The 18,870-nt window shown below is 46.7% G+C and overlaps 1 long non-coding RNA gene across 2 annotated transcripts in view; it reads left to right on the plus strand.

Annotated features, from left to right (window-relative positions):
- The window catches only part of LOC141242299 (uncharacterized), a 49,416-nt gene that overhangs the window by 15,147 nt on the left and 15,399 nt on the right, over positions 1 to 18,870 (plus strand). The window contains exon 4 of one of the 2 annotated variants that reach the window (XR_012306902.1): positions 3,512 to 4,223. The exons of the other annotated variant lie outside the window; for it this stretch is intronic. This is a non-coding gene — a long non-coding RNA (uncharacterized lncRNA). Of the gene's footprint in view, positions 1 to 3,511; positions 4,224 to 18,870 lie in introns of those variants that run through there. 2 annotated transcript variants of the gene reach the window in all.

Genomic DNA, 18,870 nt, shown 5'->3' on the forward strand with positions numbered 1-18,870 from the left:
GGATGAAACTTCTGAGTGGGCTACTAACAAGGAAACCCTGATTACAACTATGGTGGCGCACCCTAGTAGTGGATGTAGAATTCCTCTACTGTATCCTCCACACGCACAGTATGATGACCCTATAGTACCCCACCCCTCAACTCCCCCCGGAAAAGTATGGTGACGACAACACAGTATGATCCCCCAACTGTGACCCCCCCACAGCCTTCCATGCAGTGTAATGGGCCTACATACAGTATAATGGCCCCACACAATATAATGGTCCCCACACAGCCCTTTACACAGTATGATGGACCCCACACAAACATTCACACTGTATAATTGCTTGCATACAGTATAAAGGCTCCCACATAGACCTCCAAATATTATAATAGCCCCCACATTGCCTTCCATATAGTATAATGCACCACATAATCCTTCATATAGTGTAATGTACTACCATAGCCCTCCATATAGTATACTGCACTCTCCATAGTTCTCCTTATAGTATAAAGCGCTCCACATAGTCCTCCATATAGTATACTGCACTCCCCATAGTCCTCCATATAGTGGAAAGCACTCCCCATAGTCCTCCATATAGTAGAAAGCACTCCCCATAGTCATTCATATTGTATAGCACACTCCCTATAGTCCTCCATAGAGGATAGTGTACTCCCCATATTCCTCCATATTGTATAATATAGTCCTCCATACAATATAATATAATGCACCTCATAATTCTCCATATAGAATAATGCACTTCCATAGTCCTCCATATTGTATAATGCACTCCCCCATAGTCCTCCATGCAGTATACTGCTCTCCCCATAGTCCTCCATATAGTATAATACACTCCTAATAGACATCCATATGGTATAATACACTCCCCATTGTCCTTCATATAGTATAAATAACTCCTCCTACTCTTCCATATAGTATAATGCACCCCCATAGTCCTCTATACAGAATAAAATGTACCCCATAGTCCTCCATACAGTTTTATGGCCACCACAATGTTCTCACTGATTTTAAAAAAAATATATATATATATAATACTCACCTTTCCTCATTCCCCCGCTGCTCCGGTCTCTGCAGCGAGCGTTTTGAGCGCCCACACAGCCCAGTGCAGTGGGCACTATGTAGTGACGTCAGATACCGAGAAGGAATGATGTGGGAGGAAGCGTCAGCTGACGCTCCCTCTCATCATTATTTTCAACTGTATCGGCCTCCAGAATGCCAATATAGTTGAACATGCGATGACAGGCAGGGGGGACTGGTGCTGGCACTGGATCACCCCCCCCCCCGACTCACAGGTCTCATTTCGGCTCCATGGTGGCAGTACAGGGAGATCGTATTTCTCTGCTCTACCGCAGAGTTTAACAGTTAAAAGTAGCATAGCTCCGGGTGGGCCCCTCAGAGTGTGGGGCCAGGGACTACCTGCCTGCTACGCTACTGCCTGGGCTCCATCCTAGTTTGTGTCCCTTATCCTGGGTCCCATCCTGGCATATATATCTCCCATACTGTGCCCCATTCTGGTATACATATCCCCCATCCTGGTATGGATGTTCTCCATTCTGGTATATATATTCTCCAACGAGGTATACATGTCCCCATTCTGCCACTGTTCTTTAAAGTATAGAAAATAAATATTCTACTCACCTTCCCTCCGCTCCCCCGCCGCAGTGGCATATCTTTTTGAGACCATCAGCTAACTTCAGTGTGCAAGTGACTGGAGCGCATGACATCCCTGCCATGCGCCCCAAGTCAAGTACACGCTGGCGTCAGCTGCTGGCATGTGATTGGTCGGCAGCGTGTATTGCAGAGCTGCACCTCAATACACGTCAGCATAATGTGTACCCGAGGATGCACATCCAGTTGAAGCTTGCGCTGGCGTCAGCGGGCCCCTCACCTGCATGGGCCTGGGTCGCGACCTCTGTGACCATGATCATTATGCCCCTGTTTTTTACCCATTCAGGGGACTTTCCTGTTTGATGTTATTGCATGGATTGTGCCACATACTTTTTCCATAGGGATTTAGGGATGGGGAAGAGGTTCATATGACGGCTACTAATGTTGACTAGACAGCTCTGAGAGTATACTTATATTAAATATAGTGAATACAGAGTTGAGAATAATTACCATGTCATTCCTGCAGGTTAAGATGGTACTGGCTGTAGATGCCCGTGTGATGCTGTGTTGAAGTATAATGGGTTTGATAGAAAAGTATACAAGAAAAATAACTTGATGAAATCTGAGGATCAATACTGAGGCTAAAGAGAAGCAAAGATGGGGCTGAATTGTAGGGAACTGAGCACACTTTACATAAAGCAACTTCTGAATTTGTTATGCAAGGGTGGTGTAGGGATGGGAAAAATAACTGGACTACTTCTTTTATTATGAGTTAGTTTTTTATTCCAGATATTGTTTCACTATCTATAACAGGGGGTCTCAAACAAGCGGCCCCTCCGGCTGCTTCATGCGGCCCGCAGACACCATAGACCCCGATCGTGGCCCGATCCAGGAGCCGCAGACATCAGCGCTGTAGTGCAGTGTATTGTCGCGCAGAGACCGGCTCTCTGCACAGCAATACCAATGCCAGCGGCCGACCTATCAGAGGCCAGCAGCTGACATCTGTGTCCCAGCGCAGCGGCGTATGTCGTCACTGACGCAGATGTCAGCTGCTGGCCTCTGATAGGCCGGCAGCTGACACTGGTATTGCTGTGCAGAGAGCCTGTCTCTGCACGGCAATACACTGCACTACAGTGCTTATGTCGGCGGCTACTGGACCGGGCCGCGATTGTCAAGGGGTCTATGGTGCCTGCATGCTGCATATGCAGAAGGACGCCGAGGGAACGGAAGACAGGTTAGAAGAATTTTTTTTTTCTCTGTTATGTGCACTATGGGCATCTGGATAGGGACATAAGGGCACGTGGGTGAGCACATATGGCCACCTGGATGAGAACGTTCCTACAATATGGGTACCTGGATGGGGACATTCCTACAATATTTGGACCTGGATGGGGGGCATTACTACAAGATGAGGATCAGGATGGGCACATTACTACAAGATGAGGACCAGGATGGGTACATTACTACAAGATGAGGACCAGGATGGGCACATTGCTACAAGATGAGGATCAGGATGGGGCATTACTACAAGATGAGGACCAGGATGGGTACATTACTACAAGATGAGGACCAGGATGGGCACATTGCTACAATATGAGGACCAGGATGGGGCATTACTACAAGATGAGGACCAGGATGGGCACATTACTACAAGATGAGGACCAGGATGGGCACATTACTACAAGATGAGGATCAGGATGGGGCATTACTACAAGAAGAGGACCAGTTCAAAAGGTGTATAGAAAAAAAATGGTATCACTAAAAATGTCTATTTGTCATGCAAAGAATGCGGCCCCCCAAATTCAATTTTTTTCTGTGTGCGGCCCATATACCCAGCTGAGTTTGAGACCCCTATTCTATACCATTTTAATATTTTGATTTTGTACTTCTGAAATCATTCTAGAGTGAAGACATCAGTAATCAATACAGAGATGGATTTCACACTGACGGCATTATTGGATGAGGCGTGTTGGCCGATAATGTTGATATGGGAGAGGATTAACCATGGATATGCATCAGATTCTCCCCCAAAGTCATTGGGGTTCCGAAAAGGAGGCTATGGATACCAAATATGGGTTTTTAGCTCCTACAACGAAAAATATTCTGTTTTCTGGGACACTTTTCACTCATACTGGAAAGTGCACACTCCATTCGGCCCTGTTTTATATTTCATTGGACCTCGGTTTATTGATGAGACAAGCCAAGGATTATATGTACCGCCATCATTTACTGTCATTGTATCAGATACAAATGTTTTAATGCCTGCTCGAGCTTCAACGGTAGCTAAGCAAATATTAAAAATTACCCATTTTGTTCTAAACTCTATTTAGTGCAGTGATTTAGATGATAAACACATTTGATGTATGAAAATTTTAAACTTTATATATATTTTATTGCAAATTTACATTTTTCCCTGAATGTCAAGGTGTTCATATCTCTTACGTGGGTATTTCATGTTCTAAAAAAATAGTTAATAGCATTTATATGCAATTACATGCTGTTAAACAATATTGAGTAAAGAATCATTTACTACATCTAAACATATAATATGACACCGTTATATGTTCAAAGTGTTTATCAATGTGCATGTCCACCTAATGAGCCAAGTGCTGCTGGATATGCATGCTTGGTCTCTCTCCTGAAGTAGCATTATATACCTATGAAAAGTCCTAGCATTATATACCTATGAAAAGTCCATGTGCAAGGGAAGTAAAAGGGACCATACTGTCTGCTGCCAGAAGGGTAAGAAAACTGATTATGTGCGGAGTTGGCACCCAGCAGCACAGATTAATAGCAGCTAAGAGATGGGGCAGTACAGCTGAGCTGACAGCACTATGAGAAAAGAGCTCACAAAAGTATAATGAGACAAAGCTAACCTCTGCTGTACTGCCCCTTCCCCAACACTTTCTGACATGATGAAAGCTGAAGAAGTGTTAGTAATCACACATATGTCTACTATTCTCCTAGAACTATGTAATCACATACAGATTTGCAGGAAAATCAGTGAGAGCAGACAGTCTATAATTACAAAATAGAACCTACAAAGTCGCAAGTAACAAAATATAATTTTATTAATTAATAAATATAGCTGGACAACTAGAGATAAAAAAACAAGATATAGGACTAATTAAAAACCAATAAAACACAGCAGGCACAATAATAAGTACTGAACATAGGTCCCGATGCCCAAATACTCCCTGTGCAGCCTCCACCTTACCCTCCAATGCACGTTTCACTAATGCTTCCGAAGGGGTGGTGAAGCGGAGAATGGAAGCCAACTTTTTAATGAGTGAGAAAGGTGGTGGAGGTGATGGCCATTTCTATCAACGCCTTCCACTATGATTATGTGGCGTGGTCACTATCAATACCTGCATTGGAGGGCGCTGATGGAGTCATTGAAGCTGAAATTCCGGGTCCCAGCCGAGCAGCCAGTGCGCATGTGCGAAATGGAGTGGCAGCCATCTTGGATGAGGAAAACTTGCCCAATGCAACTATGAAAGTAGAAATAGATGGGAAAATGTGGGGCGGCGGCTATATTGGATGGGGGAAACGTGCCTATTGCAGTGGGGAAAGTAGACCTTGGTGGGAAAAAGAGGCAAAATGAAAAACAATATGTATGTGAATAACTGATGAAAAATGACAGAATGTGGAAGCATGGAGTGAAAAGTGAGGGTGCTAAAAAATAAACAAAAAAATATCATTGGTTGCGTTGTGACATGTCAATGAAATGAATGATGAAAAAAAATAAATCTAAATAAAGTGATAGGGGAATAGGGAAGATCATAAAATGAAAAGCTAAGAAAAATTAAAAAAAAAAATATATATATATATAATGATAATAAATAGTAAGTAATAAAAAATTATAAAATTAAAATAATAATAGTGTAATGAGTAAGCAAAGAAAGAGAACATATGAAAGTGAAAAAATGTATGCATAGTGGTAGAATAAAATAGTGTGTATAAAACACACAGAACAATGAAAAAAATATATAAAAACACATTTAAATGGAAAAATGTGCAGCAATATCCAGATGAGACGACAAAGTAAAAAATACTGGAAGAAGGAAAAAATGTGGGACTTGTTTTCATATTAGCCACTGAGATGAACTGCATCCTAGATGGAAAGAGAAGAAGTGAGAAAACAAATAAAAATGAATAAAACTAAAAAGCCACAGCCGACTTCGCAAATATAAGGAAAATAAAATGAAATGTTGGGAAACAATAAGGGAACAAAAAGATGGTAAATTGTAGTCCTGAAAGAATACAACAATTAAAGATAGGAAACAAAACTGAGCTGTTCTTATAAACCAAGAGGTGCCAATGTTTATAAAGTAGTTATCCACTTACATTCAATTTGTACCAGTTTTTTCTTGTTTCAGAAAAAACTGTTTCAATATAGGCCAATGGACTTCATCTCTTCGACTATGGAAACTGGTGACTGGCAGGACACGTTCATCTAGATTTTTCATCTTTTTCAGTAAATCATCAAGGTTACATACTCTAGCTAATCTGTAACCTCGATCAATATCTTTTACTCGATATCCGCGTTGTGTAAATCTGTCTTTCAGATCTCTAACATGGCTCTCAAAGTCAGATGTTTGATCACACAAAATTACTTATCCATTCATGTGAATATTGTATGTCTGAACCATATCTCTCACCCATAGCCCTACAAAAAAGATTTTCATAAGACAGCGCAAATGTTACACCCATAGTCTGCAAGAAAAATCTGTTCCTGAATACAAAAAAAATTGTGATCCAAAACAAAATTGAGTCCATTGGATGGATAAGGAGGTCTCTGGATAGACCCTGCGTGTTGAGAAGAAATTTGGTTGCTGGCATCCCCTGTTGATGACTAATGCAGGTATAAAGGGACTCAATATCACATGTCACAAGGAACATGTCAGGTTCCAATACTTCACCATCCAATCGCCTTAAAACCTCTCTCGACTCCTTTAAGTAGGACGGAAGATCGACCATACAAGGTTGAAGACAATGATCAAGGCATCTACAGATCTGTTCATTCATACTTCCACGTCCTGATACAATGGGACAACCTGGGGGGTTGAGTAAATTTTCATGAACCTTAGGTAATAGAATGTAGCAATAACTGGACCGTCAACCATGAGATCTTCCCATGATGGTTTAGGGATAGTGCCTCTCTCAAGTGTCTTATCCAAAATAAGGAACATATTATTTTGAAATGTTCTTATTGGCAATCTGCAAAAAAATACTTGACATCATTCAGTTGACAGGAAGCCTCCCTTTCATACATGTCAGTATGCCAAATGACCACATTCGATCCTTTGTCAGTTTACCTTTTTACCACCTGTTTCATGATTTTTTTTATTTCATTTAATGAAGTCATCTGTTGTTTAGTAAAATTATCATTGATTCGCAGTGATGAGTGAATATTTTAAGTTACTCAGACTGTTCTCATGAAAATTTCAAGAGGGACAAAGAGAGAGTAGAGGAAATATGGCAGATTTCTTGACAATTCAAGAAGGGTTTTCTGGTCATTGAGGATCTTTCCCACCCCCTTTCATTATTAACCTCCCTTTAAAGAAACACATGGCTGCATGCGACATGGGTTAAACAGAAGGCACTATACTCCAATACTGACTTCCCACCAAAACGGACATTTTTAATATCAGCTTCTGAACCAGACCTATCCCCCGCCACAGCTCCGGACACGTGACACCTTACTTGGCCTGGGCCCGCCACACACCTAAAGCTTGCTCAATACCCTCTCTCAAGGCCAAAGACCATAAATCCATCCCAATATCATTTAGATGCACACTGTCCGATCTCAAGTGCTCCCTAGAAGGCACCTCCAAATCCTTATGCCTTACCACCACACCACCATTCCTTGCTACAAAACGAGCCATCGTTTTGTTAACCTTAATCCTGGTCTTGTTAATACGCTCAACCGATTTTGCGTACCTCCAGTTCAGCCGAGCAACAATGTCCGACCAAACAATAACGATTCCTGGATACGCTGACCACAACCGTAACATATCTCTGATGAGTTTCCATGATGATCTAACCCCAAGGTAATTTCCTCCAACATGTAACACAAGTACATTCGGCGGTTGATTCACCCTACAATAGTATGCCACCTCCGGCAAAACTCTCCCCCAGGTCATACCGCGGATACCCAGCCACTTGATCAGTGCCGTGGACCGAGCCTGCCTGAGCTGCCGACCATCCGTGCGAACATCGGCCTGTAACGCACCCCAAAACACGCAAGAATGACCGAGGATCCAAATTAAACATGCACTTTAATAAAACAAAACAATGACCTCATTAATAAACATAAATATCAGTCGCCGCACCAATGCGGAACGAATGAGACCCATACTCTTCTGGCTTTTTACCCATTAACATTAATCAATGTTTAAAAACTGCCACAAATTGGTACCGAGACAGTGAAAATTCGTCCACATGTCAAAAGAACACACCCAGCATTACACCATGAACTGCCATAAAATGCCTTACTACAACAATCGGGCAGGCTAAATAACCAGGAATAGCGTAAACATTCCCACATTGATCAGTCTTAGAATGCCTGAACACACATTCCACCCTATCATCCAACACATGAACGTCACCCAAAAGCAAACCCCCTTCCACCATACGTGGAGGACTGATTAGCTTGCTTATGCGAAATGCACCAAAGAAGGCTAACACAAAAGCCGCCGAAAACAATGCTATCTCATAAAGGGAATAACAAACACATTGCACACAACCCAACAACTTGTTCAACAGTGCAAAAGAAACTGGCCTCCTTTTATCTTGACTAGCTACGCCTTTCCGAAAATCCTTCATGGCCTGATTCAGCAAAAATTCCTTTGTGGCATCCTTCACACCCTGTAACTTAAACAGAAATGCCAGCGTCGCTAATCTCTGCGACACTGCGGACACCGATCTACCCGAAATTAAATCTTTTCCTAAAAAGGATTAAACTAAACACAACCTGTCCTTATCAGAAGAATCCACCTCCATGCACGCACTCAAAGTTTCCCATTCTAGCAATACTTTTTGATACCTTCTTGAGTTCTTGATTAACTCAAAAACTACACATTGACTAGACTCCAAAGCACATTGGGACATTCCGCTCCCACTTTATCTGCCCATGGCACCAGCTGGAGAAACCAGTCAGCGCATCAGCCACTTCATTCAATTTCCCCGGAAAATGCCTTGCCACTATACACACATTCCTTTCCAAACCGCGCAACACCAAGTGACGTAGGTACGCCACTACAGGAGGAGATTTTGCCAACAAAGAATTTATTGCATGAATCTCCAACAGGTTATCACAATAAAAACAAACGTTCTTTCCGCTAAACTCGGCCCCCCACAATTCCAGGGCCAGTACAGTTGGGAATAATTCCAACAAGGACAAGTTTTTTTACCAAACCTGTTTCCTGTCAGGTCACTGGCCAAGGACCTACGCACCAATGTCCCTGAAAAAACGCTCCAAAACCCAATGACCTAGCAGCAACCGTGTAAAGCTGCAAGTTATCATTGGACACCACTTTGTCCATCCACAGCGTGCAACCATTATATTTCGCCAGAAAAGAGTCCCAAACCTCCAGATCCGCCTTGATCTCCTGAGTAACGCGAAAAAATGATGCGACGATTTTCCTGCCAACGCCTCCGATAATCACCTGGAAAACACCCTGACAATCAGAATTATCCTGCAAGCAAAATTAAGCTTACCCAACAATGACTATACTACCTTCAACCTTATTTTCTTGACGCGTCGCACTGCCGCTTCCGCCAGCCGCAAACCCATCAACTTTCCTTTAGGAAGCCTACACTCCATCGCCACACTGTCAATTTCTATACCCAAAAAACACATCAGCAGGGCCCTCCGTCTTGTCTGCGGCTAATGGGATTCCAAACAACACCGTCACCTTCTTTAAAGTTACCCACAAAACTGAACACACTAACAAGCCAGAAGGCCCAACACGAAAGAAATCATCCAGGTAGTGAATTATTGAAGAGACCCCCGACATGTCCAGAACCACCCATTCAACAAATAAACTAAAAGCCTCAAAGTATGAGCATGATATACAGCAGCCCATGGGCAAACAATAAATCTACAAAAATGTTTTCATCCCACATGCAGCCTAACAGATGAAGACTATCCGGATGCACTGGAAGCAAGCGAAACGCCGCCTCAATATCCGATTTTGCCATTGTGGCGCCCCTGCGGGTTCAGCCGCCACAGAGGTACTGCATCTCACCCAGAGGTGTGGTATCTCACTCTCAGGTAAGGATGGAGTACTGCCCGGGACCCACCCACTTGCATCCAACACTACACCCTTCCAGGCCAGCAGGTGGGGCAAGATGCACTGCCTTATGCTGAGCCCTGTCCCTGTTGGAAGTGCGGGGGAACCGAGTGAGGGGGAACCAAGTAGTGGGTGGAGGAAGCAGCTAGGGGAGCACTTCAGTAGGTGAATAAAAAAGGGGAGCCATCTTGAGAGAGAGTCCAGTCAGTGTTCAGTCTGAGGAGAGTGGTGGAAGCAGGAGCTCTGCTCAGAGAAGAGGGCCTAGACATAGAGGCCCAGGAGGACTGGCTGAAGAGGAAGGGAGCAGAAGAAGGCTCCAGGAGTGAGGGGATCCCAGGGGCACGGCAAGTGCGGAAGCCACAAATGCGCCCGAATCTGCAGGAACGTGGAGGTATCAGGCCGCAAAGAGGACCGGCCCCTAACTAGTGGAGAACTACAAGGCACAGCTAGAAACCGGATGCTTCTGTACTTTCAGGGTGCAGCTGCTCACAACCACAACTACATCGCTAAAAAGGTAGCCACATAGGATTCAGGGGACTGCAGGTTACCCGCCAAAATCCGAGGTTACCGGCTTGGGACACTGGTTGCGAGGCGCAGGGCAGGAGGGTGAGAGCCAGCGCAGGAAGACGACCGAGTAAGGCACACAGACTGGGGTCCCGTTATGTACTCCTGAGGCACCTGGGAGATTGCTGAACCCCTGCCTTGGTAAACACAGGACGGTGTGGGAGGTTACCCTGGTCCTGGTAACCTGGAGTTCAACAACTGTGAGTAAACCTTGAAGACTACACCCCACTGTGTCCTAGAATTATTATCTGCGCCATCACCTGCATTACACCGCACCAACCACATCCGCCCTATAGTATCACTACTTACTGCCCTGGAGCTAAGCTCTCCCTGTGGAGAGCTGAACCAACTCTGCTGCGTCATCATCAGTTCCAGAGGATCTGCACCGCAGCGGCGGCCCCATATAGCCGCATATCACAGGTGGCGTCACGAACATTATATAAAAACTATATTCCCTTTTCTTTAATCCCTTTTATTGACCGCCCTGGGTCACGGACCGGGTCACTGCCACTGTGACACCCCCAGCACCGACCGGCCCGGCTACCGAGTACCCCACGGCCCGAGTCACCATCAACGCAGCTTGCCCTCCTGCCCTTACCAACCCCAATGCCTTATCAAACGATAACTCTACCGGGATGCCATCATTCACGGAGTCCTCTTCTGGAGAAGATAAGTGATGAATAAGCCAAAACTTATTTGGTACCAGCTTGGGTACAACATCCAAAGGGGAAATTCTCAATTCTGGTCAAGGAGGATCCAGAAACGGTCCCGCCGTGCTCCCCAAAGCCACTTCATTATACAGCGTTTCCATCACCACCTCAGGGTGTTCCCCTGCCGATTTCAAATTTCCCGGCCTAAATTTTGGCGCTCCAGGATCAAAAGGAATCCTGAAACCCTCAGAAAAACCCAGCTCAATTAACCTAGCCGCCTCCATATCTGGATATCTATTTAAAAATGGAAGCATCGCCTCGACCTTCACGGGAGTCCTCCCTCTTTCCAGAACCCTCACCTGTTTTGCCTTTTGCTCGTTTAAAGCACTTACTGAGCCCCTGACTTCCCCTACATCCAAAACACTCGTGCTTAAACTTGCATGTGCCCCCAAACTTACATTGCCCCTAGTTGAACTGCCAACAAAAACCTTTCTTTTGAGACACCGAAGATCCACTGGCTGATCCTGACCCTCCGGTACCACCCCGAAAGGGCTGAAACACTAGGGCTGTCATTAAACGCATCCATAAGGAAATATCCTTGTGATCCCAACGCATACCTGTCCTCATAGCCTTGTAACGGGAGCAACAACAAAAATTTCCACAAACTCCCCTTTCCAAATTTTTTCTCGCAGACATACATGACGCGCCCCCTGGGCCGTGTGGTACTCTGTGCCGGGCCGGTCGTTGCTAGGGGAAATGTCACAGTGGCAGTGACCCGGTCCGTGACCCAGGGCGGTCAATGAAAAGGTGATATTTACAGGGGAATTAAAGTTCTTATACACAGTTCGTGACGCCACTTGTCGTATGCGGCTAAAGGAAGCCGGCGCTGCGCAGCAGGTCCTCTGGAGCTGTTGTTAATGCAGCAGAGTTGGTTTAGCTCTCAACAGGTAGAGCTTAGCTCCAGGGCAGTGTAGACGTTGCTGTGATGGTGTGGTGTAGAGGATGGCGCAGTTAATAATCAGTCCACAATGCAATGGTGGTTTCCTCTTATCTTTACTTGCGGTGGTTAGGCAGACCGGGGCACAGGTACTAGCTGGTAGTAGAGATCCGGGCTGAATGGAAGCAAGTTGGGGGGATCCACCTACCCAGGTGGAGATGTAGGCCTTCCCTTTGCGTTACCTCTTTGGCCCTGCTGCGTATAGCTGTGGCCCTCGTCCCTGAGTAAAACGTCTTTGTGCTCACCCGTATGGCAGGCAGCTCGGACCTTCCTGGAGTGTCGCTCCCACGTGCGGTGCTGGGTCCTATGGTGCTGCTGAACCTCCGGGCGTCTGTTGGGGCCAGAAGACCTGCAGTCTCCTGCCCTCCGGTTTCTGCTGCTGGGCTTTCGGTGCCCCACAACCTCGGACTCCAGTGTCCAGTTCTTCTGCGCTTCCCCTGGGGTGAACTGCTGTGCAGCTCCACTCCCTAGGTCTTTCCTCATCGATGTCCTGACTTCAACTCCTTTCTGCTTTCCTCAAACTAACCCCGCCTCCAGATCCCAGTTGCTAAGGGGAGGAGCTCCCCTTGCTGGTCTGGAGCCAGGAAAGTGTTGCATGCTAGCAAAACCTGATTAGGGGACCCCTCCTTGCTTCCAGGCATGGCATCACCCCTTGTGAGGGAGGCAATGCCACTGTGGCACCCGGACTCCTGGGCTGCCACATACACTTCAATAATCCAACAGAACCACCTCATCCTCCTTTTCTCAGTATTACTCTTTTTCCTGTGATACCACCGAGCCACCACCCTGCAGGCGCACTCCCGCCTGCCCAGATCCTGCTCCTGAACCTCCGGAAGCCACTCACGCCACTGCCGGCGACCTCACATCACTTGCCCCCTGTGACGCCGAGCCCTGCAATACACCTAATAATTGACCCCATAGATCGTGCACCCACCAATTGCCCCTTGAATATTCCCTATAACACCCTCTGAATTACTAACCCCCAACACACCCCGAGCACCACCCACATCAGTTAAATTATGAACAAGGGTAGTCTCCTCATCAGGCTGCCTCAGAGAGATCCTCTGACCAGCCACGACATCTCCTGATGGAACTTGCTCATGTTCTGACGGTCCCTATGAAATCTCGCCCTCCTCTCAGCTTTTCTCCATGTTTTCAACGTTGTCAGGTCTTGATAAAGGCGCAGAAGGGGCTGCCTGACGCCGCTGCCGCTCCGGATCCAAAGATAGCTCCCTAAGGTCCCGCACATCTGCCGGCCGCTTCCTGCCCGATGATCTTAAAAGGGCCCCGCAGGACAGCCTGCCCCCGCAATCTCCCGTGGCACTCCTGGACCCCAGATCCTCCCATCCACAGACCCACCCTGCCGCCTGCAGGAGGGCCGCTCATCTCTCATCTGTCCCCTTTCTTGACCACCTGCTGCTGCGCCAGTGTTCCTCATGGCTCTGCTGCACCTCGCCCTGCAAGCCGTGCTCCTCCCTGCCGACTGTGGGAAGGCCCTTCACGCTCCCTCCCCCGCCGGGGTCGACCCCAGCATGACATCGGGGCCACCGCTGCAGACAGCAACTCCTCCCCCGCCGTACACTGGACGCTGGCCCCGCCCTCATCCGCAGACCGTGGGAGGACTCCTCGTCCCGCCATCTTGCCAGGTATAACCCACGGCTGGCTTGTCACCGGGGGTCACCGCCGCGCTGCTCGGGGGCCTTTTAGGCCGCAAACCGGAAGTAGGCCGCAGCGCAGGCACGCCCACTTCTGGTAGGCTGCGGCTCCGGCGAGGATTCCTCCTGGGGATCGGAGAAGGAGCCTCAGGCACGCGCTGCTCCCCTGGCTGCAGAGGTCCCCGAGGGGGCTCCTGGAGCTTCTCCTGCTCCGAACCTCACCTGCTGGTGAGTAACGCTCCGGCGGCCGTGACCGCTGCAGGCCTCCCTGAAGCTTCTTCTGCAGCCGACGACTGTGCACAGGTCACCCGCAGCTGCTGCTGCACCAAGTCTGCCCCATGGATCGCTGAGACAGGCCGCGCTAGGTCCAGCAAGGCCACAAGATCTGCCATGGCTCCACTGCAGGGTCTGGTCTGCTTCAGCTGCGATCCAGGAAGCAAGAGGAGGTAACTGACCCCTGCCCTTCCCTATATCATCTCTTGCTCCTCCCCCCACCTCTTCCCCTCCAATCAAAACTCCCCACACTACTCCTAATCCCTTATTCAAAATTTTAACTCCTTCACTCCCACCCTCCTATCTTGTCATGTGGCCTATACGCCCTATGGGGCTCCCTGGCCTTCCTTACTAATGGTAGAGGGAAACTTACCCTTGTATACTTCGCCTGCCCCAGCAAGAGATTTTCTAATGCCTGGATTGCTTGGAGTTCCCTGTCTGTGGTAAAAATAGAATTGGTGGAATTTATCATGAAACATTTCTTAACAGTTTTTGAATAAAAAGATTTATCTTTAATGGCTCAAAAATGGTTAAAATTTGCTGCGGGTCTCACACACACACAGTCTGGAAAACAACAAGGCTATGTGATCTGATCCATAGATTATAATGGGTGGGTGAACACCGCGGATATAACCCGTACGTGAAACACTGTCGTGTGAATGAGGCATTGACGCGCCCCCGGGGCAATGGGGTACTCGGCATCCGGGCCTGTGGATGCTGGTGGGGGATATCACGGTGGCTGGCCCGGTCCGTGGCCCAGAGTGGTCAACCAAAAAGGGGGATTTGTAACTTGGATAGGAAAAATATAATAAATAGTTTGTGACGCCACCTGTGGTACCTGGTAAGGATTACCAGCGCTGCTGCAGACCTCCGGGGGGTGATGGGATGGCAGCTGAGGTGGAGCGGCCCCCGGGGCCGTGTGGAGTTTGATGGTGGTGATGCTGGGACTTGTAGTGCAGGCGGATGGCGCAGCAGAAGTAACTGACAGAGTCAGGGGATTCGCTTCAATACCTTTACTGGTGCGGATGTCAGGTACGGTCCAGGGTACTCAGTAGGATGGGTGCACTTCAGAACTTCTCCCCAGTGAGTGGGTATAAGGCCTCCTGGTCCGTGTCTGCCTCTCTGTATGCTCCTGGCCAGCCTGGGCCTAGCTTATGTGTCGTGTTGTTCCTTCACCTGTCGCTCGGTAGTAGGACCTTCTGCTGGCAACCACTATCCCTGGTAAAGCTGGGGCCTTCGTGGTACCTGATCCTGTAATGGGCCTAGCTTCAGGTCATCGAGGGACTTGTAGTCCTGGAATGCCGGTGAACCCTACTGGGTATAAAGGGACCCTGTAGGCGCGGACCCGGTGTCCGGTTTGTGTATCGGGGTGAGCCTATGAAGCTCCTCTGCCCCCTCAACTCCTCTCTCCTTTCTCCTCTCTGCCGTCGGCCACACTCGGGGCCCTCAGAACTTAGCAGCAGACGCGCTGCGTCTTCGCTGCTCTCAGCGTCAGCACGCTCTCTGACTCTGACTGAACTTCTCACTGACTGAGCTGCCTGGCTCCACCCTCCATATATATATCCCTAACAGGCTCCCTCTGGTGGTGTGAGGTGGAAGGGTGGAGGTGTTTGTATGTAATGAGGGCCTCTTGTGGAGAAGTCCATCCATGCACCCTGGGTCCTGTGGTACCTGTGAACAGCAGGGTGCCACAGCATGAGGGGAGTCTGATTAGGCATTATTTCAAAAGGAAGTCTGGGGTTTGTATTACAGAGGATTGTGGTCAGGAGTCTGCATTAAAGGGGTTGTTGGACAACCCCTTCTTGATCTAAATGTTTGGCCATAATAAAATTAAAACGCCTGAGTATAGGTGAGTATAAGCTTTTTTATTTTATTGGGGCCAAGCGTGGGGGTGAAGGAGTTGTCCAAGTAGTGGACAACTTCTTTAAGAGAGAGTCTGGTTTGGGTATGGATTTATGAACTCTGGTAACTGTATCTTTTAGGGCTCTGTTCCAATCCGAGTTCACAGAGCTGCAGTACTGAAAGGAGGGACGGAGCCACTGATTACACAGGAGGTCACTGACCATAAGTTTTTCCTAAGAAATCAAAGGTCAAAAGCAGCAGACACTGAAGAAATGATATAGCAGGTAGGCATCAAACATGTAGAAGAGACTTAAATGTTTATTTTTTGCCCAATTTATATAAACCCTCGTCATGATTCATATCGTCTAAATAATACTAACTGCATCACTAGGATAGGTTCATAATTAGTATTACGCTTCCTACTTCCATTATATCTACAAACTATTGCTCTTCTTATTTTCTGCACACATTGTTATACTTGGGGCTCACTGTATATTACATACTAGGGATTTTTTAGGCTGCAGGGGCCGTTGTTCTTTTCCCCATGGGAGATATTGCATGTGTTATGTTGCACTTATTGTGTGATAATGATTATTTGCTGGATATGTTATTGCAGATTTACATGGCTTTGAATGTGTTGTGAACATGGGTCAGAATGATTCTCGCTGTGGCATAACTTGAAGCTCATGGGCCCTGATGCAAAAGCTCCAACGGGGCCCCTAGTTATTGCAAATCTTCAATAGTAATGGTCTTTTCACATGGGCCAAAGGGACCTTTGAGGCCCCTCGGCTCCAGGGCCCGCGTGCTATTGCAACCCCTGCACCTATAGTTACTCCCCTGGATTGTAGATGTGACATCTATTTTGTCATCATATTGGGGAGAAATCAAGTATCATGGTCAAATTGGCATATTGCTATCACTTAGCCAGCGTAGGAATTCAGGAGAGGCAAAGACGGCTAGTCACCCATGTGGGAGTAGAGAAATAGGTAGAATAAATAGGTCATATTCCCTATTTAACCCCTTTATGGTGCGACCCTTTTCTGTTTTTGCACTTTTGTTTTTTACTCCTCTTCTTACCAGAGCCATAAATTTTTACATTTTCTGTCGATATGGCCGTGTAAGGGCTTGTTTTTGCGGGACAAGTTGTACTTTTGAACGACACCATTGGTTGTACTGGAAAACAGGAAAAAATTCCAAGTGTCGTGAAATTGCAAAAAAAATTAAATTCCACAGTTGTTTTCTGGGTTTTTCTTTTACCATGCTCACTAAATGCTGAAACTGTCCTGCCTTTATGATTCTCCAGGTCATTATGAGTTTGTAGATACTAAACATGTATAGTTTTTTTTTTTTATTTAAATGGTAAAAAAATCTAAAGTTTGTTAAAAAAAAAAAAAAAAAGTCACCATTTTCTGAGACCCGTAGCGTCTCCATTTTTCGGCTTCTGGGGCTGGGTGAGGGCTTATTTTTTGCTCACCGAGCTGATGTTTTTATTGATACCATTTTGGGGTAAACCTTGGGGAGACTAGAAGCTGCAATCATCCGATCGCCTGTGCTACACATAGCGCTGTATGTAGCAAAAATGTTCACTTGCATCCCTGCAATGACAACTGTAGGGGTCTCCTGCAGACACCGGGTTGTCATGCCAACCCATCGACGATGCGCAGTCATGTGACATGGGCGCCGATGGGCGGGTCTTGTGACGCTCTTCCAGCGGAGCCGTCTTAAATGCCGCTGTCAGAGATTGACAGCGGCATTTAACATGTTAATAATCACGAGAGAATCGCGATTCCACCCGCGGCTGTTAGGAGCACATGACAGCTGATCAGATCCGCTGTCAAGTCCCCGGAAAGGTGCGGGCTCATCGTCGGAGCCTGCATCTAAGGCGAAGACACGTCATGCGCCGTATATGTACGGCGCATGTCATGAAAGGGTTAACAGGACAGGCTTAGCCTTTGGTGTGACCTACTGATAATATTATTTAGAATCTGATAACTGTGACCGAATTGTTGGCCAAATGATGCTTCAGTTGATCATTTGGCCGACAACCATCTTGGCCGTCTCTCCCATACACGGAAGCGCTCACTTGGCCGAGTGCTCCTGTGTTCTCTATGAGAGAAACTGACAAACATCTCTGTCAGCAGCTTATCTCAGAGAGAATGAAGTGATCGGCAGTCCAAAATTGTATATGCCCAAATAATATCTTCCCTGACCAGTTGATTGGCGCGCCAATATGACGCGCCACATGGGCCCTGGGGTACTTGGTGCCGGGCTGGTCGTTGCTAGGGGAGATGTCATAGTGGCGGTGACCTGGTCCGTGACCCAGGGTGGTCAATAAAAGGGGATATTTACAGGGGATTTATAGTTTTTATATAATGTTCGTGACGCCACCTGTGGTATGTGGCTAAAGGGAGCCGCCGCTGCGGAGCAGGTCCTCTGGAGCTGATGTTAGTGCAGCAGAGTTGGTTCAGCTCTCCACAGGCAGAGCTTAGCTCCAGGGTAGGAAATGGTGATGTTGTACACTGTGTTCCAAATTATTATGCAAATAATATTTTCTCAGATTTTCCCAAATTACCTATATGAATTGCAGTCATTGTAATTTTCCAGTCAAATAACTATTAGAGTACAATTGAAAGGTTTTTGTACAAACTGCCTATGATAACAGTATATTTAAAAAAAAATAAAACACTCAAACTGCACTCAAAATGCACGTTCCAAATTATTATGCACAGCAGCGTTTTCAACCTTTTCATTTTAATAAAGAACAAAAAAATGGTCATTTTTGAAATTATAAGCATTAGCAGGTTATTACAAACTGAAATCAAACAGTTTTCAACTCAAAACTTTATTCTAGGTGATGTTACATTTGCACATAGGACCCCCTGTTCGAAAGGAGCTTTTGAACTCTCTCGTCCATTGAATTTGTCAGGTTTTGGCTGGTTTCTGCTTCAATTGTTTTGCATGAGGACAGAATACCCTCCCAGAGC

This window comes from Phyllobates terribilis, unplaced genomic scaffold, assembly GCF_046119375.1.
Source record: "Phyllobates terribilis strain yellow unplaced genomic scaffold, ASM4611937v1 Scaffold_1040__1_contigs__length_458401, whole genome shotgun sequence".
Taxonomy (NCBI): domain Eukaryota; kingdom Metazoa; phylum Chordata; class Amphibia; order Anura; family Dendrobatidae; genus Phyllobates; species Phyllobates terribilis.